This window comes from Lycorma delicatula, chromosome 9, assembly GCF_047948215.1.
Source record: "Lycorma delicatula isolate Av1 chromosome 9, ASM4794821v1, whole genome shotgun sequence".
NCBI classification, from domain to species: domain Eukaryota; kingdom Metazoa; phylum Arthropoda; class Insecta; order Hemiptera; family Fulgoridae; genus Lycorma; species Lycorma delicatula.
The window spans coordinates 101,755,336-101,768,891 of record NC_134463.1 but is presented as its reverse complement, the minus strand read 5'-3'; positions in this window follow the sequence as shown (position 1 = coordinate 101,768,891).

The window sequence follows — 13,556 nt, the reverse complement described above, 5'->3', positions numbered from 1 at the left end:
TGCCTACTTTTTGATTATAGTTCATTATTTTATGAAGAAAAACAAATCACATAAATAATAAATGTATTATTAATATGTATATATATGGGATATCTATGCCATGTATCGGTATATAAAGATATAACAAGTATACACCTGACCACCACGAGACACGCACTATCGAATCAGGATTTTCCACTAGTGATCGGTACATTCCGGTGCCAAGTTAAATGGGACACACACACACAGACATACATACAAATGTCTTTAGTAGGGTAGGATATATATACATATATCCATATATATATATATATATATATATAAAAGAAAAAAGTAAATTAGTAAATTAAAAAAAAAAACAAAAAAAAACAAGTAATTATAATGAAAATAATTTACGATTTCTATAAGGATCATCTAAAACAACAGTTGTTTTTTTAACACTCCTCTTCCTTCTAAAATCACTATTAAAAATATTCGTTTTATAACCTTTCGCAAGTATTGTTTATTTATTAAATAGTATTTATTACTAATGATGAATAGTTTAACAATTAAGATGATCGCCTAGCATCAGGTTCTAAATAAAGTTTTTGAAAACAATTTTTGGGTTTATTATTGTTCCCTCAGTTTATATTTTAAAAATCTCATATGCTTTATTCGGTGTTTAGAATATAAAAAGTTTTCTTTTAACGCTGTGTAAGAAGAAAACCTCCTGTAATATATAACACTGCATGAAGATGAAGTGTTTTTTCTTCAATCATTGACCATCTTCATAAAAATTAGTCAACATAATTATACGGAATCTTTGTCGATAATTTTTTAATAATTAAAAAGCCGCAATGGGAAAATTAAAACCCTATTATTGGGCCATTTAGTGACCAGACTGTTGCTCTGAAGAAATTACAATACTCTGGCCAAACATCTCCTGACCGCGACGAAATGCAAGTAACAATGTAATGGGCAAAGCTACAAAGGGGATGTTAATGTATATATGTGCCTAATTAGAGTATCCTACGCAAAGAAGTTCAGATTTTGAGTGTAAGCGACTGTGTATATCCTTATATAAAATTAATATATTAATAGAAATTAAGTGAAAATTATTATTGTTTCTTGTTTGTGGACTTGACTAGTTTACGGACTAAAAAATTAGTCGCATCTAAGGATTACCGGTTACAATCAAATGGTTTCATTAAATTTTAGTACGGAACACTTTACGGCTGTAAGAAAAAAATATATTCGCTCGTATTAGAAATGATTGTTGATGAATTATTTACTTACGTAAAATTTATAAGATCAATCCGTTGAGTGTTTAACTGTTTTTTAATAGAAAGTTATCTATTATTCGTCTAAAAACTTGTAATCCGCTGTGAAAATTGTTAATGCTCATTAATCAAAATTTTACAACTGAAAAAAGTAAGATATTAAAAATATTATTTATAGCGACGTAATGTTTTCCTATTTTTCAAAAATAGTTCGGGGAATTTTTAAGATGTAATTCAAATAATTTTAAAAATAAAACTAAAGTTTCTGATAATTTAGTGCACAGACGTTTATAGTATTTCAAAAGAAGTGGACGGTGAACAAAGGAGGCGAGTTGAAAAATATGAAAGTGCATAAATAGAGGGAGTTCCCTTGGGATAAATACGGGATAGTCCAGTAAAGACGACGTTTCCCGGCCATTTCATCCGCCGGTGGAAAAAAGGTTCTTTATGAAAACAGTGACTCGTTACGACTGAATCCGTTTAGTGATTTACTATAATGCTCTTAACTGAAGAATTGCTATCTTTGATGACATCGACTACGACTTAGTTCTTCGTTAAACCTCTTCATCTTATCCTTCTTTATGTAAGTTCATTTATCGATCTCTTTTTTCTCGTTTTATAAAACTTAAAAAATAAAGAAAAAATATCTATCGCAGTCTTGTTGATCCGTTTAATAAGTCATCGTCCTCGTGTATTTTAACTGAAATAAACAAATAAATCAGTTTTTTATGCACGCGTAAATATGTAGTGTATAATATCGTTTGTGATTAACCATTCATTCGTAAAATAATTTTATTCTGAAATTTATGAAATATTTATCTAAGATATGTTAATCCATATGTAAAACTCGCCTATAAAAAATATCATGTCTTTTAGTAAACATTTTTACTTCCCCTCAACTGATTACGTTTGATTGTTATTTGCAGTAAATTAACTGCGATCAAAAAAAATCATTTTATTGATTTTTTTTGTTTTAGGTAATCTTTCTTTTAATTTTTTTATCGACTACTATGCGGTTCAAATCAGGTATTTTAAAATCAATGCTTGTTTAGTTAGAAAAGTGGTGTTCTACAATTAAAATATTGTTATATACGGTTTTAAAAAATATAGATTTGAAAATCTTTTGAAAATACCGATTGTAAAATGAGAGAAAAACGCCCAAGAAACGTTCAGAAATAAATAAAAAACCAAAATTAGATGCGCATTTCGAAGTTAAGTTGTCTTTTGCTGTTAATATATATTGGGGATCAAAACTTGAAGTAAAAAATAAGAGTAAAAAGAAAACAATAAAAACAAAAAATAATTCAGTACGACTTCACTATAATGCGGATTGAAGGTTAGTCCCCCCCAGAAAATAATTATCACATATAAAAAAAATTCTACTTCTTAGAAACGCATTTTAACAGCATACTCGTATTTAGCAATAAATTGAACAGAATAAATAATTACGCTATTTAGCTCTGTTAAATTACACGTTACTGATCAGTATTTTTCTTTTTCTACATTTTATTCTATCCCGTAATAATATCATTTTTAACTTTAACATTCGTTATTATTTTAAATGCGTTACAATATTAACTCAACCGGTATTGTTTTTTTTTCGTTTATCAACTTTTTCTTCGAAATAACGTGGGTACACACGTTATGGTCATCCGGAGGTGAATATGATTAACCGGAGGCGAACAGTCGTGTCCGGATGACCGCGTAATAGCGAGGTTATTGTAATTAGAGAAACGAATCAATTCATACGTAATTTTACAAAAAAATATTTCTATTCGTGTTTAAAAAAAAAATTCAAACTATTGATTAAAATGAAAATCGCATTAGGCAGTCTAAGTCCATGTATAAAGGGCAGCTTAAACAATGTTACTATCTTCACACTCAGTCTCTTGCAAGCGATATTATAATTTTTTTTTACTTTTTTAAAATTAATCTATTTAACTGGTTAAAAATACTGTTTTTTGTGTTATTTTTTAATTATTGATTCAATTGTTTAATTCTCGTTTTTATATTTTTAAATAATTTTACTATCCCTATCATTTGTATCAACTGATGATAACTGTTTAACAACCGAAATATCGTACTAGTAGTATATTGCTAGATTTATTTTTTTTTTTAGATTATTATTTTTCTTAGATATTTATGTTTTATTAACATTTTATTTGTGTTTTCCTCTTTTCCTTATCGCTAATCTTTTAGCGAAGATCGTTCGTCATATCATTTTAATGGTCTTGATTAAAATAAAAATGTCTAGTACAGTACACGTTACGTTTAGATTAGACCGAATTACTTTTGAATTATTTAGGATGTTAGTAAATTATTGCTTAGCCCTTTTGTTTTGCGGAATAAATAAATAATTTAATTAATTAATTTTATTTTTTTAATCTCCTTGTCTCTTTTGTTTAATGACACTTTATTTGAAAAATGTATTATCACGCACGCATATACTCCTATTTGAAGGCGGATCAAACTACCTTAATTTAAATTTTCCGATTATCTACTATTATTTAATATTATACTGTAATCGTTGCCGAAGAAGTTACTAAATAGCAAATCCAAACGGCCGTGTATAAATGTTGGACAATGAATATTATTGTGGTAATTCTATTTAATTATAATTTTATCGTAAAAAGTTAGGTAAGAAAAAGAAAAACTTAATCGCGCTTTAAATATTTTGATATAACCCCTTAATTTTTATTTTATTTATAATGGTCCTATAATCCTATAGTATAAACCTTATTTAAACAAAATTTATTAAGTAAGTAAATGTTTGCTAATTAAATATTATAATTAATTTATATTTTTCAATATTACAGTATATACATTAGGTATTAATAACATCATGTTTCACGGTAGTAGCTACATATAAAATTTATTAGTTAATTGTCTCTTATTCCAATACAATACCGAGGGTTGTATTTACAACAACATATTGTTGACTATATATAACACCTATACGGTTGTGTACGGTATGCGATAAATTAGAAACAGTTAATATATCACACAAGCGCCATCGTATACTCACTTCTCCCCTGTAAGCGAGATGAAGTGGTGTAGGCGATGGTAAGCATTATATAGCCTATAATTATCAAATTATGTAAGGCGTATAGCACATTAGTTTTAGCGCCTAGGGAAGGAAGGGAGTCCATTATTACACCATGCAAGAGGTGTAAATTAAATTCTGCTAGATGATGAGAGCGAGATAGATAGAGGAAGAGCGAACGAGTTACCTTACTGGAAGAGTCAGGTGTAACGTAGAAACAACCTGAACCGTGTACGTAACTGTACCGTCTGATATTATTAGCGAGTGCAAGGGTAAATTAGTGAACATTTTAATAGTAAGGGTGTTTGTTATAGCTGAGTTGATTTAGTAATAGATAACGCCGTTGCTGGAAATACTAGTGCTGTCATCGCTCGGTTTAATAGAGATTGCGTTGTTAAAGTTACATTGAAATATTACTTTAGCCACGTGGTTTCTTCTGAAGTTCATAAGTGAATTAAAGTTATATTTAAGTCTATATTAGGTTCAAAATTATTATTACAGATAACGTTTTCTTAAATAGAAAAACTGCTTACGTATAATTTGTAATTGAAAAAGTACCGTAATTGAAATTATGGAAAACCGTATCTGAAAAGACTTGGGAACGGGATATAATAGGATCTCTTTACTTTTTTCTAACTAGGAGACTCGACCGACATCATTTCCGCTAAATGTAATTATTCTGCAACTCCAATCCGAAAAAACAGACTTTATGGACAAGTTTTTACCTTGTTGAGGATCTTTACGGCATTCATCTACATAAGAGATAAGGGAAAAGAAAATGGGTAGGAAGAATGAATGATCATCATGTAAAATGATAAATTAATTTCAACCTCGTCGTCCAAAACGGTAAATATTTATGTAGTTTAATTCAGTTAGCGGATACTCATACAACTCAAATCCACTATCGTATAGAGAAATCTAAAAATAAAAACATTTCAGAGAAAACACACATTTTTCAGAGAAAAATTTTTCAGCTTTTAATAGAAAAAAGTTTTTTTGTAAGGTAATAAAAATGCTGATACATGTCCAGGTTCCTCTCGAATAAAAATCAGCTGAAAATAAAAGAACTGGCTCTAACCAACTGCCTTGCGGTACACTCTCATCCATCTGTGGTACAATGATTTGAAAAATATTTGATCTATTTCTTAGCTTCAGTTAGCTATAATCCTAAGTATTCTTTAAATAACGTTAATCCTTTTATCAACCTTTAAACTATTTCTACCTTTACAGAAACATTTTAATCTTGCATTAATGGAGATGGTTTCTTCTCAACAAAAGCAACATTTCTATTTGTATTTTCGAGTAAAATTTACAATATTGTATTTAATCCTAAGGTTAGGAAAAGGATAAGGTTAGGAAAGACCAGGTTGTTGTGCAAAATAAGATGTTACTGTATGTTGTTGTAATTATTTTTTACGTTATATTTACATTTTGAAAATGAAAAATGTGGAATGTAATAGATTTATTTGATATATTATTTACTGTTAAAACGTAGCTACTGAACGACGTAATTAAAGACTGAATTAATTTATTCAGTATTTTAGGAATTTGTTATTTAGATACACTAGTTATCTCGCTGAAGTGGCTGACGACGTATCGATCTATCGCTATAGGTGAAACACCAATTAAAAAAAAGTTAAAAAAGCCCTGGTCTTTTTACGGTTGAATAGCATAATTTTGGTATCCTTATTACCTTACTCTTAATTAATTTTTCGTCCAGGTTTTCATCAATAACAAATTATGGACTTCCAATAACATTGATGTGGATTTCTTTCATCAAATAGAGTTTTATAATTTATGTACAAAAATACAATTTCGTGACTTGCTTGGCATCACGGAACACTGTTAAAGCAACTGTAGTATTGCCATTACCAACATTTTTCAGGAAAATAATTTACGGATTAATTTGGAATTAATTACTTGTTAGTATTTGTTAATTAATTATTAACCAGGCTGTATTAATTATTGCAATCTTTATAAAAATACAGTATACATCACTCTGTAATATATTTTATTAACTATACAATACATATATGTAATTATTTGTAAATTTATTCCTATTAAATAGAACTTATAATTTAATTTATTACTATATGACATTAATTAGTATATTGCATAATAATCGGTATCATTTATATCTTTATTGATCAGCGAGTTGAGGTTAAACACTGGCTAAAACAGGACACTACTCTAGAAAGGAGAGCGGTGGTGCGGTCTAAAGTTACTAGAGCCACTGGACGCACGCCGTTGTTGTTACCATGGAGATAAATCTTGCATCCCTGTAATTGCCTCCCTACTGCTCACCTCTCTCTTTTAAACTGGCCACTCCTCTCTCAGTCGTTCCTTCTCCTTGTATTCCTTGTTCACCATCTATCGCTTCCTCTCCCTCGTTTCTCTTCTTTATCTCTTTTACCTTTTGAGATCTCTAAATTTATTTTGTAACATCGATTTAAATTCCATACAATTTAATTATCTAATTACTAAGACTAATATCTGTATCTTAATTAAATTACACTATTAGTAGTTAAATATTAATGCGTTTTATTTAATTACAATAAAAGTTAATACTTTGCGCAGGTTTTATTTTTTAGCTGAAATAATTTTTTTTTTCCATTTTAACAAGAATAATTTAAGAAAAGAAGCTAAATACAACCTTCAAACCCTAAATCGTTTTATTTATATAATTTTTTGTTTGTTTATTTACGTTCAGTAACTTAACAATAACGAAAGACGAGAACGAGTTTTATATATTCCACATCCTACATTCTTTCTTTTGATACTTATAAATATTAAAAATTTGTTTAACATAAATTGTTAAAAGAAATAAATAAAATAAATTTTTAAAATTGATTTGATTAAAATTGTTTGATAAATATTACAAATTTATTTAAAAGTTACGTATAAGAAAAGGTGTAAAAGTTAAAAAAAATATTAACAAATTCTGTTGGTAATTCCATTAGCATCATATAGAAAATTTTTCTTTTCATTGATCAAATCGCGAGATTAATTAGTATCCTAATTTTTATTTTATACCGTTTAATTTTGTCGATAGATAATTTTATAATGCCTGGTTTATTTTATAATAAAATGGTGGTGCTGGCAACCTTTAGAATGTTGGCGTCAAGAGGACATCCGGCCGTAAAATCTTGCCAAATTCTTTTATCCAAAATAACACTAAAATAAAATAGGTGTGTAAGCTTAAGCAGTGTTTTGAAAAATATGCTGGAATATCTAAATTTATTTATAAAATCATTATGTTTTATATATATAATATAATTTTTTTGTGTGTATGAACAATTAATGTAATAGAATACATAATTTAGATTTTCTAATTTTTTGTTCACTTTAAAATTACTGGAATGATTTTATCTGGTAAGCTCTTTGTGAACAATATTTCTTTCGATTTTTTTTTATTGGAGATAAATATACAAAAAGAAAACAATTAGGATAAAAATAAATTCTGTAATATCTTTTAATGAACCTTTTCTTGAATTTTTATTTTAAGATGTTTTCATCAAAGCTGTGTCATATTTCATTTTTTAAGATACATTTTAATGGAATAGTTTACGTGTAAAACATTACTACATAAATATGGCTATAATATTTGTAAGTAATTAATCTAAAATAACTCATAACGACAGCTTAATCTTTAAATTCGTATGATATCTATTTACTAATTTTGCCAATAAAGATTTTGTTCTTGTTAAAATTAGATCTTGTACATGTAAATTTACAAAAATTTAAACAAATATCTTTAAATAAGAATAATAAGTATTTTTTACAATAACAATAATGGTAGTCGTTTAGTTTCTGTTAGAAAGGAAAATAATATTTATTATGTCTAATGGTATAAGATTCAAATAATAATTAAAAATGGCGTGCATTATTATTATTACATTTTATAATATAATTAATGAGACGCATGAAAGTATGGTGGTACGGTAGTCAAAGAATGATTAATCAACGCAGAACAGATGATGGGGTAGGGTGGCAGAAGTAAAATAAGAGAAAATAATGTGAAAAAGAGAGAGAAAAAAGTCAAGGCAAGTGAAGCCGCCATATTGGAGATGGGTATCACGTTTTAAAAAGCGTTTGGCGACGTCACATCTTAATAAATGACTTAATTTTTCCGAGTCGTCTCAGGGGTGCTGTGCAGTAACTCACAGTACTGATCTACAACTCTAACCGACTTCAAACCCCCCTCCCACGCTACGTTACTCTTCGTACCCATCCACTATCCCTTCAAACTGAGTACAAAAACCACCCTTAGTTGTCTTCTTTGTTTTTTCTTCTTTTTCAATCCCCATAAAGTTTTTTCCCTTTTTTCTTTAGTTTCTTTTATCGTTCTACTTGGGTAGTCTTTAAAAGAAATACAGAAGAGTATAATCTAATATGATTTTGGGAACCGCTTTTTCATAATGTAATACATTACATAAATATTTACTTACCGAAGAATAATTGCTCGATATAAGTTTATAATTCTGAAGCTGAAGTGTACGTAATTGTAAAATAAATTTCTACGATTATATTATTATTTTAGGAAATAGAAACATTTTTTTACGTTTGTAATTTTAGTTAGAAAATAGTTATAGGTTAATAATATTACATCCGATCTCTAATAATACTATCCTATGTTTAAATCCTGATTTTAGAGGAAATAAAGAAAATTTTACGTTAAATTTGTAAGTAAATTTTATTTAATAAAACTTCCTGACCTTTTTGAAAGTATAATTTTTTTGTCTAGAGAGCGTTATGTTTTTGTGTGTAGCAAACAATCTGACGCTATCAGAAAAAAAAGTTTAATCGTTAGGCTCGTTTTGCTATGTCAGTCCATCTACTCTCAAATATTTGCGGGAGTATTTTCCCACTTAATCTCGTATCGTTGTCTAGGCTTAAAATAAGTTACAATACGTAATAAACTTTAAATTTATAAAATCGATTAAAACTAATCGAATGGGTCGATATCTGTTATAAATAAGAATAAATAAAGTATGAGAGGGAAGGGTTATTAATTAGCTTGCGCGACAAGAAAACAGAAAAATTATTGTAGAGTTAAATACTTGCATTTTTTCAAACTTAATATCCTTTTTTTTTGCTATTATTATTTTAGTAACAGAAAATTACTGTGTAACACTCTTTTAGCATGTTTTTGGATATCTTACGAGTTTTCTATCAGAAAGTCACTCGGTTATTATCAAATGTTAGACGTTAGAAAAGAATAGGCGGAGCAATTGTTTGATACTGGAGCTAGATCGTAAAGGGGGAGTGTGTTATTACGGTAAGAGAGGGTGGAAACAAACGGGTGGTTTTTTGAGTATTATAAAGGGGAGGAGGGTTAGAGGGGGTTTTTTAGGGTTAGTAGAAGTTGGAGACAGTGCAATATGCCTTTTGTAATAACGCTGGCATCACGTACGCGCCATGCATCAGTAGCGTGCAATATATCCGTGTTTATTGCCATTTTTACCCATTGTGAAATATTACTAACACAAACAGAGATGGACCAGCCAAGAATATTCTATAAATCATGGATGTAGTGTTCTTTCTCTCTTTTTTCATATATATATATATATATATATATATATATATTATATTCCTCGTTCTGTTGTATGTAACACAAAAAATCATTCCTTCTTCTTATCTCACTACCTCACTTTTTCTCTCTCCGTGTTGTTATCTTCTTACAGTTTGGTGATATATATTTTTTCTTTTACGCGCCTGCTGCACGGTAGTTTTCTAAAGAGCCTACAATATTACGTATATTTATTTTTGGTTTTTTCTTTAAAAAAAAAACTAAGAGAAAGAGTGGGCGTAAAGATAATCGCAAAATATATGATTAAATTATATAGATATGGTAAGTTTAAATGTGGTACTTTAGTTCATTAACAAAAACGTATTTTAATTTTTAAAGTAACATTTCTGATTGTGATAGCAATCACTTGGATAGTCTTGGACAAACTGAAAAATAATATGTCAAAAACAACCACAACGGGTTAAGGCAACACAAAAAGTTAAATTGTCTTTCAGGACTTAATTTTACAATTGGAAATATAATTGTATTTTTTCCCGCTTTTATTATAGGCATTGAAGTTGTCACGAGCGGAATCATTTATTAATTTTTATTTTTTATTTTAATACAGATTCAATAATGAAATGAACAAAATAAAGTCAAACGTAGTTTAAAAGAATTGATCAGGGAATAAATTAAGATGATCCTCAATATTTTCGCGTTATAGTGTAAGTTATTATATCGACAGGATTTTTATCCTTCATTTACATTTTAACAGAGATCATCAGTACATGAAATTCCATAAAAGATATCGAATGCAAAAACGTATAAATAATTTATTTTATGATTTAACAAAACTGAAGTAGCCTTATAGAATTTACAATGTGCTGAATGTTTTTCTTTATTTTTTTGTTTATAACTGTTGCTTAAGATCTATATCTACATTTTTTTTCCGATCTGGGTAACAAACAAATGAATCGATTTGAACAGAATTTTGTATATTTTATTATTTAGGTACCAGATAAATAATTTATTTATCTATATCTCAATAAATTATAACGAGGAGGCGGCAACTCGTCCTGCATGAAAATCTTTTATTTTTATATAATTTTTCACAATTTGTATTTAAAGAATGAGAACTTACAGCATTTATTTCCGTTGATTTTTAAATAAAACTTATTTTAAAGTTTTTTTTTTTAACAAAAACTATTTTTTCAATATTCTGGTTATTTTGTTTATTATTTTTTTTTACAAGTAAAAGGAAAAAATTTGCACGGTAAAATTTTTAATAAAAACATGTTCGTAGACTCTCCACCTTAACTCATTTTAATTATGCTTGTTTTTTGTAGGTTTATTAAAGATTAAATTTATAAAAAGAAGTAAACGACTTTAGTTATTGTTTTTTTTTAATTTATTATCTTTTTACAATATTATTTTTTCATTTTTATTTTTCTACCATTCTAGTTCTTAGATAAAACATTTTTTTCAAAATGATGTAAGTTTTTTTTTGTACACTTCTCTTGTTTAATTATTTTTTGTTTTTTTATTATGTTCCTTTTTTCTAGGGAAAATAATAAAAGTGCTTCCATAAATAGAAAATAGGATTTTACCGGAATCTATTACTTACAGGCCTTAAAACTATTTTATGCTTTTAATTTTTCGTTATGCTTTCCTTTTCTTGGAGTAACAAATCAACATTCACAGCAGGAATCAAACGACCGATAAAAATAACGATTAAACGTTTTGATGAATATCTGCTCGAGTAATTAGTATAATATATATATATATATATAATTCTTATGGTTGATTTTTACTAAATTAGAAATATACTTTCTGTAATGTTTTTGAAATATTACAGATTTAACGCAGAATCAAATGCGGTAGGCTTTCATTTTTTACCGCGCACGTGTTAGCGAACATAGAATACACGTACACTGCATTTAAAAGTATTACTTTATGTAAAGTAGTTTGTTATTATTAATAATACTTATATTAAATCATTAATAAAATATTATTTCTAAAATGTTGTATACTCTGATAAAATCTATCTTAACAAAAAAAAACCTTCGTGAAATAAAAGCATAAATATAATTGTCTTTCTTTTTTTTTCATTATAATACCGACCAAGTTTAATAAAGTTAAATTATTAATTTCACGAAGCAAAGTAATGTTCTACAGTTGTTGCATTAGTTGATAATCTCTTCTTTAGTTACGCTTAAAATGATAAAAATAAAAATGTAGTGTTAAATTTATCGATGCGTTAGACAAATATGTAAATGCATCTAATTGCAGAAGATCATATATCAATATATGCATATTACTGACGTAGTGCCAACGAACAAGTAAAGGTAATTGAGTTATCTTAGTGGATTCATAAATAACAAACGTGCGAAGTTAGTTTCTCACTTCCATCTCTACTTCTTCCAACTTAAGTCTTGAAACAATTTATTATACGTATCTTATTTAAGTCTCCAGTCAAGTCTTTCAGGTCTTTAAACTGAGCTCGCTTTAACCACTTCTTATAACTTATATCTTTGTTACGTGGTTAGGATGTAATTTAATTAGTTTTTCAATTTATTTTTATTAAAAATGAGTTAATAAAAAAATATATTCTTTGTTTTTTTTTTAAATTGTGTTTCTTTTTTTTTAGATTCTTGTAGGTTTGTAGTTTCTTTTTAGAGTATAATTTTTAGGCTACTTCTCCTTTTATTATAGGAAATGGAAATTTCAAAAAGAATATAAAATTGTTTTTTTTTTTTTTTTTTTGTATAAATTAAGTCAGTAAGACAGATACTGAATTATTTGACGATAAATCAAATTATTATTTGTTTAAAACTATTACCGGTTGTGAAACGCATACTGAAAAATCTTATGAGATAATTTTTTTGTCCAAAATAAAATTTTGATCGCTTATGCTTTTACAGAAACCATAAATAAATACGATCGTACACAATCACATGTTGAGAGGCTTCCATCGAAGCTCCACAAGAATTATATATTTCTATACAGAACGTTTAATGTAAATACACATAAAGTTAGGTTATAGAACAGTTGGTGGCTCAACTCAAAACAAAAACAAGCGTAAGAATTCATAAATAAGAGAAAAAATGAAAATAAAAATATAATTAATAGTGAAAGAAATATAACTAAAATTGAACTAAGTGGAATATAGATATGTTAGTAAATGGACGCAGTTCCACCTCAAATCACATAAAGTCACCAAGTTCGAATATGTGGAGTCGTTTTAGCCTTCTAACGTCTTCACTGTTGTTTCTAAACGGTTCACGTGGTTGTTTTGCCGCAATTTATATTTTGAACCGAATCGTTGTATCTCTTCTGGAACATACGGTAAATCCAGATATTCGTGGATTTCATTGTTTCTTACTAACCAAGGTGCCCTGTGATGTTCCTCAGTAATTTATTTTGGAATCTCTGTAATTTCAACGTTTTCCCTGTCTGTTGTACTCCAAAGCTGAATCCCGTAGATCCAAATCGGTTTCAGTATCGTCTTGTACGATAATTGCTAGATAGTGAAGGCTGTGATATCCTGTTCAGCAACCGGTAAATTTCCTTAAACTTGAATATATAGTTCTTTTCTCTTACACGGACCTTCCACCTCAGACGACTATCAAGATGAAAACCGACGTACCGTACACTTTGAGCATGTAAGAACGCCATCGAGATGGACTCGTGGATAGTCTCCTTTCCTCACTGCGAGGTCACGTGACTCGACTTTGCTTGATTAAACTTTATTTTCTTCCCGTCAACC